This window comes from Oryzias latipes, chromosome 1 (genome assembly GCF_053564925.1).
Source record: "Oryzias latipes strain Hd-rR chromosome 1, Olatipes_Hd-rR_3.1".
NCBI lineage: Eukaryota > Metazoa > Chordata > Actinopteri > Beloniformes > Adrianichthyidae > Oryzias > Oryzias latipes.
This window is the reverse complement of record NC_136237.1, coordinates 24,669,697-24,687,035: the sequence shown is the minus strand read 5'-3', so window position 1 is coordinate 24,687,035 and position 17,339 is coordinate 24,669,697. Positions and strand designations below refer to the sequence as shown.

At 39.1% G+C, this 17,339-nt stretch overlaps 1 long non-coding RNA gene across 1 annotated transcript; it reads left to right on the top strand.

The window, feature by feature from the left end:
- The first annotated feature begins 13,554 nt into the window (after nt 1-13,554).
- LOC144991018 (uncharacterized) lies at nt 13,555-15,860 on the top strand. The gene is made up of 4 exons (XR_013654930.1): nt 13,555-13,841; nt 14,570-14,750; nt 14,830-14,960; nt 15,136-15,860. It is a non-coding gene; the product is annotated as an uncharacterized LOC144991018 (long non-coding RNA).
- Nucleotides 15,861-17,339: the final 1,479 nt, after the last annotated feature.

The following is a 17,339-nucleotide window of genomic DNA, read 5'->3' as shown; positions in this document are numbered from 1 at the left end:
ACCACATGTTTAAATTGACATTTAATTCCTCTAAAGTTTTCCACAAGTTAATTTCCTCCATTGTTTGGCTATCTTTGGTAATATGAACACCAAGATATTTCAAAGCAGTCCTAACAGCTATGTTATGAATAACTGACTGATCAGAATGGTGAATTGGTAACAATTCACATTTGCTGAGATTTAGTTTTAACCAGATGCTTCAGAGAAGAAATCCACAGTCTGAATGATCTCCAGTATTTGATGACTGTCCTTCATGAATGTGGGCGTGTCGTCTGCCAGCTGAGTGATGGCTAACTGTTCTCCCAGGACATTGAGTTTACAGAAACCAGAGCTTTTTTATTAGTATTGATAACATTTCTGTTGCTGTTATAAAAAGTATTGGTGAAATTGGACAGCCTTGTTTAATTCCTTTGTTAATTAAAAATCTGGGAGAAATGCCATTTGGTAAAATAACTACACTGTTTTTATCGTTATGCATTTTTTTAACAAATTGAGGAAATTAGGTCCATATCCAAATAATTCAAAAGTCTGAAACATAAATTTGTTCAACCGTGTCAAAGGCTTTAAAGAAATCTAAAAATAAAATGAAGTCTTCATCTTCAATTAATTGATTATAGTCAATCAGATCAAGAACTAACCGGATATTATTGTGAATTGATCGTCCTTTTAACCCTTGTGCTATCTTAGATGACCCCACCCTTACATTGATGTGTTCTCCCTACATGACAAAGGAGGATAAAGGTGGAAAGATTTCATATAATCTATGGACACCAGTGAAGATCACAAATCATTGAAGAAAAAAGGTTCAGCACACTGTCTAGTGGGTCTAGATGACCCAACTCCCAATGGTAAAGTGCCTAGGATAGCACAAGGGTTAAAAACCCTGATTGTGTGTCTGAGATGATCTGATTCAGTCCTGTTTTTAATCTAGATGCAGAAATGTTGCTTAGAATTTTATAATCACTATTAAGGAGGAATATATTAGTCTGGCGTCTTTCCCAGGTTTAGGAATCAGGGTGATTCATGGTAGTTGGAAGGATGTTCAACTCAACTTGTGACTAACAAAAACTGCTCTTACAAGTGTTTCCAAAAATGTCTGTAAAAGTTCATGATAAGCCCATCAGATCCTGGAGATTTATCTACACCTAAACTTCTCATGGCTTTTTCTGCTTCTTCCATAGTGATTTCTGCTTCACATCATTTTTCAAAGTTTTCATCCACTTTTGGAGTCAGATCCTTGATGTGATTAAAAAAGCGATCAGCATCCTGAAATGAATAGGAAGAAGAGTACAGCCCACTGTAAATTTGGAAAATTTTTCTCTTCATTTCTTACATATTTATACTTTCTCTGCCATTAATTAGCAATCTGTTAACAGCAGTCCTCTCTTGTCACCTTTTTTCCAGTCTACAAAGTAAGCAGAAATTTTCACTCCCTCTTCAACCTATTTAGCTCTGGATCTAATAAAAGCACCTTTGGCTTTAGAGATGTTCATATTATCCAGTGAGGTTTGCAGTAATGCAAGTCTCTGTTTCTGAAGATTTCCTTTATAATCCTCTAATATACTAAAGTTGAACTTCCAGTAACCTTTGTTTTTAGGAATAATGAGCTTGATCGAGTGGTCTGTTAATGTTGCAGCAGAAATATTAGCTATTGATGTAAAATTCTGTTGATTTTCATATGTCAACCAAAAATCCAACCTAGATTTAGCAGATCCGTCTGGTTTAAACCAGGGGAACGCTTGAACATCAGGATTATCACGGCGCCAGACATCAGAAACATTGAAATCTCTACATAAATGAAGAAGAGGAGGATTATAATGATGGTTTAGTTCCTTAACAGTAAAGTCTGAAAACGTGATTTTGTTTTGTGCTGCAAAGAAGAAGTTGTCTCCATATCCATTCCCCAGAATAACAAATTTTAAATTCAATTCAATTCCATTTTATTTGTATGGCCCATAATCACAACAACAGTCGTCTCGATGGGCTTCGAAGTAAAACATGAACTCAAAAGGATCATGAATACAAAGAGTTCAATGGAAAATACTAAAATGAACTAACAAACTGACTAAACTATACTGGCATCCCTACCCTTAGATCCCCCTTCGCGGTTAGGAAAAACTCCTAAAAAAACGGATTCCGGAAAAAACGAAGAAACCTCAGGGGTGCCCACATGAAGGAGGGATCCTCCCCCAGGACGGACAGGCGATTTACCAGAACTCTTAGAGAAGAATTAACTTATCTAACCCTACAACTACATATATAAAGTCCAGCAGACGAGCTTCATCCAGTCGTGGTTGTGGGGACAGTCAGGGGCGCGAGTCGAGCCGGAGACAGGATCCACAGCCAGGAGTAGGAGCGGGAGCAAAGGCGAGGTAGACGGTCAGGAACAGGAGCACGGATGAGCCAACTGGAGTCTGGAAGCACTCCCACTCCCCCTGGGGAGAGGAAAAGAGGGACAATACATGAATCGCACTGTACTAAACAGAGGCATGGAGAACTAAATGATGAATGATGATCAAGAATAGAGAAGAGAGGAAGGGTAGAAGTAGATGAGAAAAGAGGACAGAACCCCAGTGCACCATAGTTACCCCAGCTTCAACTTCTAGCAGCCTTTTAAAACAAATAGTTATTGTTATTAAGTTTAATTTAAACACATTAACATTAAGTTAAATAATATCTTAATACTAACTAGTCTGATAATAAGCCTGTCCAAAGAGGAATGTTTTCGGTCTAACTTTGAATGTAGAAGCTGAATCGGCCTCTCTTACATGAGCTGGGAGCTTATTCCATAAGACAGGGGCTTGGTGGCTAAACGCTCTACCTCCAACCGTACTTTTACTAATTCTAGGAACCACAAGCAGTCCTGCATTTTGCGAGTGAAGTGTTCTTATTGGATGGTAAGGGACTATGAGGTCCTTAATATAGGATGGGGCCATGCCATGTAAGGCCTTATAGGTTAACAGGAGGATCTTGAACTTGATTCTAGAATCAACTAGGAGCCAATGGAGCGAAACTAACACTGGAGTGATGTGATCTCTTCTGCTAGTTCCTGCTAACAATCTAGCAGCCGCGTTCTGAACAAGCTGGAGACTTCTTAGGAACTCTTAGGACACGCTGCTAACAAGGAGTTACAGTAATCCAGCCTAGACGAAACAAACGCATGGATGAGTTTTTCAGCATCACTTAGAAAGTATATTTCTGATCTTAGCAATATTCCGCAGGTGAAAAAAGGCAGTTCTACACGCCTGAGATATGTGAGCCTTAAATGATAAATCCTGGTCAAATAAAACTCCAAGTTTTCTAAATGTGGAATTGGGGGCTATACTTATGCCATCCAGGGAGACTATCTGAGAAGACAGAGCATCTCTGAGGTTTTTAGGACCTAGTATAATGACATCAGTTTTTTCTGGGTTCAAGAGGAGGTAATTAATTGTCATCCAGGTCTTGATGTCTCTGATGCAGGCATTCAGTTTCTCTATATCGTCATTCTGGTCAGGTTTCATGGATAAATACAACTGCGTGTCGTCGGCATATCAATGAAAATTAATGCTGTGTTTCCTGATTATGTTTCCTAGGGGTAGCATATAAAGCATAAACAGGATGGGTCCTAAGACTGAGCCCTGTGGGACTCCATAGTTAACTCGAGTGCACTGAGAGGAATGGCCATTTACATTAACGAACTGATACCTATCGGACAGACAGGATTTAAACCACTGGAGAGCAGATCCTCTGATCCCTGTGTCCTGCTCTAGTCTATGGAGTAAAATACCGTGGTCGATAGTGTCAAAGGCTGCGCTGAGGTCTAACAGGACCAGAATACAAAGTAGTCCCTTTTCTGAGACCAATAACAAGTCATCAGAGACTCTAACTAGTGCAGTTTCCGTACTGTGGTGGGATCTAAACCCCGAGTGAAAGTCTTCAAAGTGGCTGTTGTCCTGTAGGTGACAGTAAAGCTGCTTAACTACAACTCTTTCTAGGGTTTCAGAAATAAAGGGGAGGTTTGATATTGGTCTATAGTTGGCCAAGATGCTAGGATCCAAACTGGGCTTTTTCAGAAGAGGTTTAACAACTACATATTTAAAAGACTGTGGCACGTAACCCGTTTCCAGAGAGGTATTTATCCTTGTTAATATGGAATCATTAATTAGGGGAAAAGTTTCTTTAAAAAGTCTAGTGGGAATTGGGTCTAACAGACACGTTGAGGATTTGGAGGACGTAATAATTGATGTTATTTCCGCTTGATCCACAGCAGTGAAGCAGTCTAATGTTACAGAGGTTTCTATGGATGCCTCCACTTCTACCAACTAGGCTGATGGTAGGAATAACTTGATTTAACTTATGTCTAATATTTGAGATTTTACTATCGAAAAATGTAAGAAAATCATCAGAGCTGAGAGAAAGAGGAACATGTGGTTCTAATGAGGATTAATTCCATTCTCTGATATTAAGGTTGAATAGTACTGGCTTCTAGCTCTACGCAGAGCTTTTTTATAATTTAATAGGCTAAGTTTCCAGATATTCAGAGACTGCTCTGAACCGGAGCGGCGCCATTCTCTTTCCAACTTACGGGTTTCTTGTTTAAGAGAACGAGTTTCAGCTTTAAACCACGGTGCTACTCGGTTTTGTCTGATGAATTTAGGTTTGAAGGGGGCAACAACATCGAGTGTACTCCTGAGGGCTTGTAAGGCATCATTAACAAAGTGGTCATTTATACTAGGACTGATGCTATGGGAGCTGGACACAGAACGGTCAGTTAAGGTTCTTCTAAGCTGTTTCTTACTCACTGGGGCAGCAGCATGTTCTGATGTAGACTGGAAGGTAATCAGAAAGTGATCAGAAATGATGGGGTCAAGAGGAAGGAAACTCAGCTGGTCAATCTCTATACCATGGGTTAAAACAAGGTCCAGGGTGTGCTTATGACAGTGAGTGGGTTCATTCACACTTTGGGTGAAACCAACATCATCTAATAAAGCTGCAAAAGCATTTCCCAGACAGTCACTGGGGTCATCAACATGAATATTAAAATCCCCTATTATTATAGTTTGATCAGAATCTAAGACAATAATCGATAGGAAGTCGGAAAACTCAGTTAAAAATTCTGAATATGGGCCGGGGGGGCGATAGATAATGATGAATAAAACAGGTTTTCGAGTCTTCCTGTTTGGGTGATTTATAGACAATATGATGCTTTCAAATGAATTATAAGTATTTTTAACTTTAGGGCTGAGAAGTAAGCTAGACTGATATCACTGCCAAACCACCTCCTTTCCCCGAAATCCTGGATTTATGATAGTTAGCATAAGTGGGGACTAAAGACACACACACAGGACCAAACACACACACACAGGACCAGAGACACACACACAGGACCCGAGACACACACACAGGACCAAAGACACACATGACTTAAGACACACACACAGGACTAAAGACACACACACAGGACCAGAGACACACACACAGGACCAAAGACACACATGACTTAAGACACACACACAGGACTAAAGACACACACACAGGACCAGAGACACACACACAGGACCAAAGACACACACACAAGACCAGAAACACACACACAAGACCAGAAACACACACAGGACCACACACAAACACAGGACCGGAGACACACCCAGGAAAAAAGACACACACAAGAATAAAGACACACACTCATGTCCAAAGACACACAGGACTAAAGACTTACACAGGACTACAGACACACACACACAGGACCAAAGACACACACACAGGCAGTGGCGGTTTTTGATGTGGGCGGTCGCCCAGGGCGGCACTTCATAGGGGGCGGCATTTGCCGTGTCACTCATATTGTGCTACGATATTCAAAGAGGAAGCTTGAAGCTTTTAATTTGAAATTGCTTCAGCTGCCGACACTGAACACTTTTATTTTGACACATCAGACTATTAAGAATGTCTTCATCCTATTTGCTCTTCACACTTATGGTGCAAAAAAAAAAAAAAAGATGAAATAACTCAGAGTGAAACAACGTAAAACAGGCACATGAAAAGGAATAAGGCAGAACAAACACCCGTGCTCAACCCAATTTCGACAAAAGCAGGCAATGGGGATTATTTCCCACAATTTCTTGCTATGACACGGCAGACCCGACACGCACGTGACAACCTCTGCTGCAGGACGCTTGCGGCCACACCTCTTTGCGGTAGTCTTTGGAACATTAGTCAAAAAACTCGAGAGGGGGGCGCAACTCGCCGGTGGCTGGCTGAATCACACTAACAGGTGATTGGGAGTCTTTTTCTATCTGACAATCAACTCTGGGCCGCAGCTGCGCCTCCCGTCATAGAGACGGAGCCGCGTGTGTCAGAGGGAAGGGGAGGGGTGGTGTGGGCAGACCATTTTTTATGGATTGAGTTTTTTTGGAGGATTTCTACTGTTGGTGTTGCACAAATTTAGGGAAATGCCAAATATTTTTGGAGTAATCCCACTGATGAGTTCTATGATTTAGTCTTTAATGTTTTATAAGACCTAAACATATTAATCACAAGAAGTTTTTTTTTTAGATCTTATCCCTCTGATATGTTTCACAAAGACACACACAGGGCGTCACACATTAAGAAATTATTGTTAAAAATGAAGCAGGAGTCCAGCTCTAAAAAAATGCTCTAAAAAATGATAAAAGAGCAAAAAAAAAAAAACGGAATTATTTGATTTGTAATTTCTTATTAATATTTCCAGGCTTTCTTTGTTTTTTGTCCTGCAGCATGTTCATATCTGTATAATTTTGACAGAATATATTTCTATGGATAGCAAAATATTACAAGTTATTTAAGGTTTAACTTGTGTTCCTGTTTTTATTCATATTTATGTTCAAAAAGTTCAGTTTAAAAGGTTTAAACGTTTAGCTTTAGTGTGTTCAGTAAATGTTTATCTTCTTCGGCCCAAAACCTTAAGCGTGTTTTTAACTTAGCCCCCTGTGTGACTGAGTTTGACCCCCCTGTAATACGAGTCTAGAAAATTCATGCATTTTTTGTGTAAAATGGCTAAATAGAAGATAGGGAACACAACAGGATGTTGTCAAATTTTGTATGTGTGCGTGGGGGGGGGGGGGGGGGGGGCTGGGGGGGTTACTCGCCCAGGGAGTAAGTCAGTGTAGAACCGCCACTGCACACAGGACCAAAGACGCACAAACAAGACCAGAAACACACACACATTTATGTTTGGAGTAATCCCCGTGATGAGTTCTGTAATTTAGTTTTTAATAGTTTATAAGACCTAAACAGGATTTACAAAATAACAGGTTTCTAAATAATCAAATCCCTCTTAAAAGTTTAAGACACACACAGGACCAAACACACACAGGACATCACACTCAGGACCAGAGACACACACAGTAGAACCCTGTGCGGGAATATTTTCTTCATCCCGCTCCCGCCCGCTGAATTTCTGACCAATCCCGCAACGTATGAGTGACACTTCCGCCCGCTAAAGACACACACAAGACCAAAGACAACCACAGGACCAAAGAGACACACACAGGACCAAAGGCACACACAGGACTAAAGACACATACAAGACTAAAGACACACACAGGACCAAAGACACATACAGGACCAAACACACACAGGACCACAGACACACACACAGGACCAAACACACACAGGACGGGGGGGGGGGGGGGGGGGGGGGAATTGAGTTGCAATGTAAGACACGTTTACCGCGGACCTGTGTGTATATGGGGGGGGGTTGGTTGAGGTGCAACGAAAGACACGTTTACCGTGGACCGGGGTGGTATTTTTTCTTTAGTAATAATAGTAACTGTTGGCTCTCTCGCAGCCGTTGTCTCTCTCGCTGCCTGGGAGAGTTTTTCTGTGCCAAAGTTTTTTCTGTGCCATCAGATTCGGAATTTTTTTTACCTTTCAATTTTCATTCGGAATTTTTATAACCTTTAAATTTTCATTCTGAATTTTTATAACCCTTGAATTTTCATTCTAAATATTTTTTAACCCTAACATTTTGATCTCCCAAAAATTCAATGTAAAAAATTTCGACGGGGAAGATGCTGCTTCTTTTGTGCCTCTAGCACAACTAGTCGATCTAAGAACACATCGATATCCAGCCAATCAAGTCATGAGAACGACAAAACGTCAGCGTTCAGGTACGTTTTACAGAAGTCCAAAAGATGGGAGTCCCGGCAAGATGGCGATGGGAGCAAACGTCCGGTTAGCGTCCTGCGCAACATAACCTTGAAAACGTTACTTTAAGACGGAATACTTATAAAACCGACTCTCCGCTGGATGTCAAGATAAAATAAAGCAAGCTTTGAGCCAACTGAATATTGTCTAACATGCCCAACAACAATACGAGCATGGCTAATAAACCCAATGCTAAAGCTACAGCTAATGCTGCTAGAGCCAAAATGCTGTTTCCACATGACTACTGCACGCCTGAGGACATGGAAACAAATGCAAAGGGGCCAAAATCCGCGTGGCATCACCTTTGAAACCAGCAGCGCCACAAAAAAAGCCAAAACCAGATGAAACCTGCTCTCTCAGACCAGGAGAAGCCTCAAACGCCGCAATCTTGGCTGCAATTGAAAGCCTCAAAAGCATGATGACGGACTTTAAGTCGGAGCTGCAGCAAAACACTCTGACTATATCCGCTATCGCCAAAGCCGTGGAGTTTAACTTTGCTGAAATCAAAGAATGTAAAGACAGAAATAAAAAGTTGGAAGAAGAAGTGAAACGTCTGAAAGAGAAAAATGTGGAGTTGGAGCAGAGAGCATCAGAGATGGAAAAGAAAACATTGGAATCGGAAAGATACAAGAGAAGATGGAACTTGAGACTGAATGGTGTTAAAGAAGAGAAAGGGGAAGACACTCGAGGAATTGTGGCAGATCTCATCACAAAAATTGCACCACCCTGGACAGAGAAAGTGGACAACATTCTGGACACGGTACACCGGCTGGGCCAAACTGATGTCAACCGCCCTCGTCAAATCATCATTCAGTTTACAGGAAGGAGATACAGAGACGAGCAGTGGCGAATGACTAAACACCATCCTGTCTGTCGAGACCTCAACATTCGCTTTGCAGAAGACCTCATCAAAGAAGACAGAGAGGCAAGGAAAGCGGTGTGGCCTAAAGTTGAGCAGGCGAGAAGGAATGGTTGTAAGACAATGTTTCGAGGTCCTTATGCTTTCATTAATGGTCAGAGAGTCACTCCATGACTTTAGTTAGTCTTACGAGTTATTTAGTTAAGATGGTTATTGTAAATTCAAGGTTTTGTTGCTTAAAAGTTTTTGTTCAGTAATACTTTCAGCCTTATTTAGGTCTGTTAAGTTTGCCCTTTTGTTACATGTTGCACCCTAAAACAGGTACTTCTTTACTTTCTTTAAATGCAAGAGGTCTAAGAGATCTAACAAAGAGAAAAAGCTTTTTTTTATTTTGTAAAGGGAAGAATGTTGATTTTGTTTTTTTACAAGAAACGCACTCTACAAATGAAGATAAATCATTTTGGTCTCAGCAAGGTTTTTTTCAGCCATAGCAATACCAGATCGGCAAGGGTCGCTATACTTCTCAAAAACTTCCAAGGCAAGATTGTGTCCCATATAGCAGATGAACACGGTCACTGGCTGATCATTATAGTAGATATTGATAATTTGAAATTCATCCTGGTTAACATATATGGCTACAATAACATCAAAGAGAATAAAAATTTATTGGAGCAAATTTCATTACAGTTGGACCAACTCAGATTAGCATATTCATCTAATAATATCATTGTGGGAGGGGACTTGAATCTAGTGCAAGATGACTGGATGGACAGATTTCTCTCTAATTTTGATTCTAGTAACCCTAATGGAACATTTAACAATTTCTGCGACGGTCAAGGCTTAACTGACACATGGAGACACCTTAATCCAGGTATGATTCAGTTCACATGGTTCAATTCCAATTATAAGTTAAAATCAAGAATTGATCATTGGTTAATTTCAAATCACTTGTAATGTCACGAAGTTAAATGTAACATATCAGCAGCACCGCTAACAGACCATTGTAGCGTAATCTTGTACATTAAACCCAAAAACAGTATAAAGTACTTGAATAAGTACTGGAAATTCAACTCCAGCCTTATTAAAAATATTGATTATTGCCAAGAAATTAAATCACTTATTTCAGAAATAGAGACATCTGAGGAACTTGATTCCCCAGTCAGAAAATGGGAATACCTTAAATACAGAATTCGTAAACTCTCAATTTCATTTAGTAAAAAGTTAAAATCAAATCTGGATAAAAAAGAGCTGGACATAATAAAACAGCTGAATGATCTTTGTTGTAAACCTAACCCGTCTGAGGATGAAAGACAACAGATATTAAACCTACAATCTAAATTAGATGAGCTTTATACTCAGAGAGCCCGAGGAGCATACATCAGATCCAGAGCCAGATGGATAGAAGAGGGCGAAAAAAATTCAGCATATTTTTGCAGCCTGGAGAAGAGAAGGCAAAAAAGGAACAGCCTAAAGTCACTTCTAGTGAGTGATATGGAAATTACTGATGAAAAGGCTATATCCTCAGAAATTTACAGATTTTATAGCCACCTTTACAGCTCTAAATTTTCAAGGACAGACTGTGACAACTTTATAAAAAAGTTTACGCAACACATCCCCAAAATAGACGACAATTTTAAACAAACATGCGATAAACAACTTTTAATATCTGAGCTTGATGCTGTCATTAGTCGACTCTCTCTCAATAAATCTCCTGGTTCAGATGGGCTCACAGGCGACTTTTATAGACACTTTTGGGAAGATATCAGAAATTTGCTGTATCAAGTCTTTTTGGAAATCTTTGAAACTTGCACACTTCCAACCACAATGAAACATGGGATTATAGTTTCTATCCCAAAACCTGACAAGGATCCTAGATTTATAGACAACAGAAGACCTATCACCTTAAGAAATTCAGACTACAAATTATTAACGTACATTTTCGCTTCTCGTCTCCAGACGGGACTTTCAGAACTTATTGCGGAAACACAATCTGGTTTTCTGAAGGGCCGTTCAATTCATAATAATATAAGACTGGTTATGGACATCATTGAATACCGACACCTTATAAAAGATAATGGTTTTAATCTCTTTCTGGATTTTTACAAGGCCTTTGATTCAGTGGAGCATCCGTTTATAATGACAGCACTGGAAAAGTTTGGTTTTGGTACTAAATTTAGAAACCTGATCTATGGTCTATATCAGAATATCAACAGCTGTGTTATCCTTCCTAATGGCACCACCCCAAGTTTCAAAGTTGATGTAGGGATCCCTCAAGGTTGTCCCATCTCTCCATATCTGTTCTTATTAGCCACTGAAATGTTGGCCATTTATATTAAGAATTGTAGTGAAATCAAAAAGTTAAATGTCTTGGGCACAGAGATCATTATTACCCAGCTAGCAGACGACACAACACTGTTTTTAAAAGATGAGCATCAAATTAAAGCAGCTATTGAAAAAGTAAAATACTTTTCCAAAGCATCAGGGTTAAACTTAAATTTAAAGAAATGTGAACTTTTGGCTATTCACGACACACCTTTAAAAGAAATCAATCATATCCCCATTAAATCAGAAGTTAAATACTTGGGCATCTATATCAACAAAGACCAAAAAATAAGCCAATCAAGGAATGTGGGTTTAAAACTTGATGAATGTAAGACGAGGTTGAACATGTGGCTCCAAAGAGACATATCGCTGCTGGGTCGGATCTATCTGACAAAGATGGAGGGTTTGTCTAGATGTATGCCATCCCAAACAAAATGATCTAATCCATCAACCAGATGACTTTTAACTTTATTTGGAGAAACAAGCCTCATTACATGAAAAAAAAATATATGGTCAAAGAATTTAAGGATGGGGGTCTCAAAGTTATTGATTTTGACTGTCTTAACGGAACCCTGAAAATAAACTGGTTGAAATCGTGGATCAAACTCAACCAATCCTTCGTGTTTTGTGTCCCAAATTATTTATTTAACAATTTAAGCGGGTTGCTTATTAGTGATTTTGACATTAATAAGCTCCCTATGGCATTATCAGAGTTCCACAAACAAATTCTGCTATACTGGAAAATATTTTATGTGCATAATTTCTCGCCACACTCAAATATTATTTGGAACAACAGATACATCCTCCACAGAAACAAATCTTTGTTTTGTGCTGAATGGTTTGGCAATGGTGTCTGGTCGGTGTTTGATCTGATGGATACGGAGGGAAATATATTAGATTATGAGCAATTTTGTTTAAGACATAACTTTAATCCTCCTATTTCAGAATTTTTAAAAGTACGCAATTCTCTTCCTCGAGAATTTGTATTTCTAACAAGGAACACAATGACACACGTAATGATAAAACCACAGTTAGCCACATTGTCAATTGAAGGTTGCCCTCTTATGGACAGAAAATGTAATAACTGTTTTATCAGAAATTGGTTCATTGAAAGGTTTTTTCCTGGTCGACAGAACAAAAAGAATATACTGCAGAAATTTGAACAAAATGTTATTACTAAATTAAGAACCGATTTCATGAAACTTCCTATTCCCTCAAAAGTTAAAGAAACACACTTCAAAATTATGAATGATATTTATCCTTCAAAAGAACTACTTAGATTACGTTTCAACATTGATGACAACAGCTGTTCCTTCTGCCAAACTGCTGTTGAAGACATCGACCACATATTTTTCCTGTGTGATGATGTACAAGTGTTTTGGTTGGATGTTTACAAATGGTTAAGACATAAATTTCCATTCATCATGGACTTCTTTTCCAAAGAAGTCATAATCTTTGGCCTGTCACTACACAACAATGTAAATAATTTATGTATCAATACTGTGTTATGTTTAGCCAAGTTTTTTATACACAAAAATAGGTTACAGAAATGCCACCCCAGCTTTAACTTCTTTAATAATGAGGTCAATTTATACTTAAAATCCATAAAGTTAATCTACTCACCTAAAGCCATAACAATTTATGACACCCTGAGTGATATTCCCAATGTCTAAGACAGTTTATTTATATTTTGTACTCCCCTGCATTTTGTAACACTATCCAACTCTGAAATTGTTGTTTACTTATGTAATACTTGTCCCTAATTTCTGTATGATTATGAATATAAATAGGTTTATGTTTGCACACTGATAAGAATTTTTCTTTTTGCTTCCTTTCAAATAGTAGTATTCTCTTTTGTATTCGCCATATTTTGTAAGTTTTATGTAAATGTTCTGGTATTGTTTTGTATTGTGTTCTATAAATAAAAAAAAAAAGTCCAAAAGATGGCAGCAAACTCGGCAGGCGGTTCATCGGTGAGTCATTAATCCTTTATATCTCTCTATTATCGTCTCATTGACGTCGGCTAATAGAGCACAAAAACGTGCATCTTTTGTTGATACTGTAGCGACCTGGGGGGTTAGCCCCGCCTTCAGCCCCTAAGGCTCATGGGAAGTGGGGAGCTTAAGGGCTGTGTCCGAATTAACGCCCTAACCCCTAACTACTAAAACCCTATATAGTGCGGCACTATATAGTTCTCTATATAGTTCTCTGAGGCTGTGTCCGAATTACCGCCCCAATCCCTATATAGTGCACTATATAGTGCGGTCGCCATTTTGTAGTGCTGTCCGAATCTACAGTTCAAAAATCATGTGCACTAGAAATTTCCCAGAATTCTCTACGAAAAACCAGTGTGGATCGATGCTCACTCGATCGGCGAATATTGCCCAGAATGCACTGCGTTCATACCAGAATGCATTGCGTGTGACCCACAATACACTGCGCTTGAATTATTCGAAGATGGCGGACGGTTGCGCTAGAAAGAGGACTTAAAAATGTAAGTATATTTAAAAGTATCAAGTATCTGTTGTAAAATATAATTGTAAATACGTAAGATGATGTGTTTAATATGTTATATTCCTCAATCGACTATCTACATTGTTTGGAAGCTCATCAATTTCGGTAATGCTAAAGCTAACACTAGCGCGAATTAGCGCCGAATGCTAAAAACAAACGCTGTTGATATTACATAAAAAAATGAGTGAGTTCTAACCGTAGTAATAAGTTATTAACACATTTTTTTTAAATGTGTTTATATATGTAGGGACAGACGAGGATAAGGAAAATCTGATCCATCTGTGGATGGAGAAAGATAGCCTGTTTGTTATCAGGCAAGCTCGTGCTGGATGGGAGTGAGAGACACTTGATCAGATTTGTATTTATTTATCATTAAACTGTAATCGTTGTCATGTTGGGGTAAAGGTTGTTGTTGAAAGAGGAGACGAGGAAAGAGCATCGAAGGGACAAAGAGTGACAGGAGAGTCTGTTAAGCTTACCTGAGTTTAAAATATTGTTCACAAAATGTAACGTCGTCGTTGTTTTTGCAATTTGTTTAATAAATGCAGGAACAAAAATGAATTATTTACATGTCTTATTTAAATCTGAGCCATTTTTAACAATCTCAAAAGGATTTTCATATAAATACCAAATGTACATATTTACATTTTCGTTTTTATATGTTAACATTTATTTTTATACATCTTAACAATAATCCTGGTCTTCTAGAGTCATGTGTGTCACAGTTGGAGCTGAAAGGAAAGCAGAGATTTGTCCTCGCAGACGGACGCCACTTTACCCGTCCCACTGGTTCCTGGTGTGGCTCAACATCTGTGGCTCCAAGCAGTCCCCTTTGCTGATGCACAGATTGTGCAGAACTGAACTGCAGGCAATGATTTTCATTGCAAAGGTTGGTTTTACTTCCAGTGCCCTCAGAAATATTGCTCTCCTCCTCATCTTCATAATGCCAAATCCTCTCTCCACCACAGAGCATGCCTTGGCGTGGTGCTGGTTGTAACGGGCCTGAACCGCATTCCTCATGGGTTCCCTGTAGGGTGTCAGCAGCGTGATGGGATGAGCAATGCAGGGATACCCACCATCACCCAAAAGGATCCTTCAGGTGGGTAATGTTTTATTTACATAAATTGGGCTTTTACGTAGAACCTGTGAACTGTGGACTGATCCTTGATTCCCAACAAAAATATCTCTAAATTTGGCTTAGAGTCACGTACAGCCTGCAGTTGAATGGAATAAAAAAGCTTCCTGTTAAAATAACAAGCTGCATTTTCTTTTAGGGCCTTTATTCTTATGTGGCAGCCATCAGTGTTCCCCACGACCTTTTGGAAGGTGGAAGACCAAGCGAGCTGCTAAAAAACCTGATGTGACTAATGGCAGTTCATTCCCACTGGATGCTGGGTGACCCTGCTCATCAGCTGGAGGATGCGGTCTGCCGTCCTGTGGACAACATCGCTCACAGTGGACCGTGGCGTGTCAAAGGCCCTGGTTACCACACCGTAAGATGTGCCACACGCCAGCCAGAAAAGAAATACCAGGACCTCAGTCTCCTGTGCCCCCAGAGTGTGAGGAACCCGAAGCTGCTCCACCAGATGCTCATTGGTCCTGCGGGTCAACCGATCTGCGGGTCTGCCGGTCTGGTCTTGTGTCGGACTGACCGTCAGCGTGAAGGGCCACGACAGACACCGGAAGACCCTGTAAAATAGAAAAATAATTATTTCATTGAGAAAATTAAATCTGATTTTTTTTTAATGTTTCATTTTATTCTGATGTCTTACATTTTAGTTTATGACGTATTTATAAATGCTGGAAAATCTCGTGTGTGTTTTTTTGGCTGGGTTTTTGGATTTTTATATAAATATTAAAAAATTAAAGTATTTTTGTTTAAAACAAGTGATATGGTTTAACTCTGAATAAAAAATACTAAACTTTGATCTCACAAGTGTTTCATGTAGTTAGACTATACAACTCATAGTCCAGTGTTGAAAAATAATGTTAAAAAGTCTTACCCAGCAGACTGTCTAACCTTGAGCACAATTAGTAACAAATGCTTAAATTGAACTAATAAAAAAATTTTAAGTTTAACTCACAAGTTGTTCATGTCTGGTCAGGGGCATCTAGAGTAAATCTTCTGAGACGTCTGTTCCTTCTCCTTGCCGCCCTGTGATCCTGCATATCTGCTCGTTTTTGGTTTGATCCCATGAAAAACGGTTGAATTATTGCCAGGAACACGGACAGATTCATATATAAAGCTATTTTTAGTAAGGTAGAAGAGAAAACTACAGAAAAAAAATGCTTCCTCGCAAGAGCCCGTAAATCGTTCAGCGGCACAAAAATAAATATTGCCATGGACTAATGACTTGATGGTTTATCAACAAATACATAAAATCTACACCAATGTGTTTGTAATCTTATTATTTATAAATCAGCCACGTTTTCCATGATCAGAACACAGCAGATTCATAAATAGTTTTCATAAAATTTTCATATTTATTATATTTTTACTTTGACAAATGGGTGTCATTCTCCGCGTTAAATAGAAGTAGTTCCCCTCCAGACCAGGTGGTGGCGGTAATGCGCCACTTTGTTTTCGTGCCAAGCGCCATTTGAAAACACCCGAAAGAGAAAACTAGTAAGCACGGGTGTCCGGCTTTGAAAATTCAGAAAACTATATAGAGAACTATATAGTGCCACACTATATAGGGTTTTAGTAGTTAGGGGTTAGGGCGGTAATTCGGACACAGCCTGAATTTTCAAAGCAATTCGGACACCCGTGCTCACTAGTTTTCTCTTTCGGGTGTTTTCAAATAGCGCTTGTCACGAAAACAAAGTGGCGCATTACCGCCACCACCTGGTCTGGAGGGGAACTACTTCTATTTAACGCGGAGAATGACACCCATTTGTCAAAGTAAAAATATAATAAATATGAACATTTTATGAAGACTATTTATGAATCTGCTGTGTTCTGATCATGGAAAACGTGGCTGATTTAAAAATAATAAAATTATAAACACATTGGTGTAAATTTTATGTATTTGTTGATAAATAAACCCTCAAGTCATTAGTCCATTGCAATATTTATTTTTGTGCCGCTGAAAGATTTACGGGCTCTTGCGAGGAGGCATTTTTTTTCTGTAGTTTTCTCTTCTACCTTACTAAAAATAGCTTTATATATGAATCTGTCCATGTTCCTGGCAATAATTCAACCGTTTTTCATGGGATCAAACCGAAAACGAGCAGATATGCAGCATCACAGGACGGCAAGGAGAAGCAGAAGTCTCAGATTTCCTCTGGATGCCCTGACCAGACATGAACAACCTGTGAGTTAAACTTAAAGTTTTTTTATTAGTTCAATTTAAGCATTTTTTACTAATTGTGCTCAAGGTTACACAGTCTGCTGGGTAAGAGTTTAACATTCTTTGTCAACACTGGAACCGTATAGTCTAACTACATGAAACACTTGTGAGATCAAAGTTTAGTACTT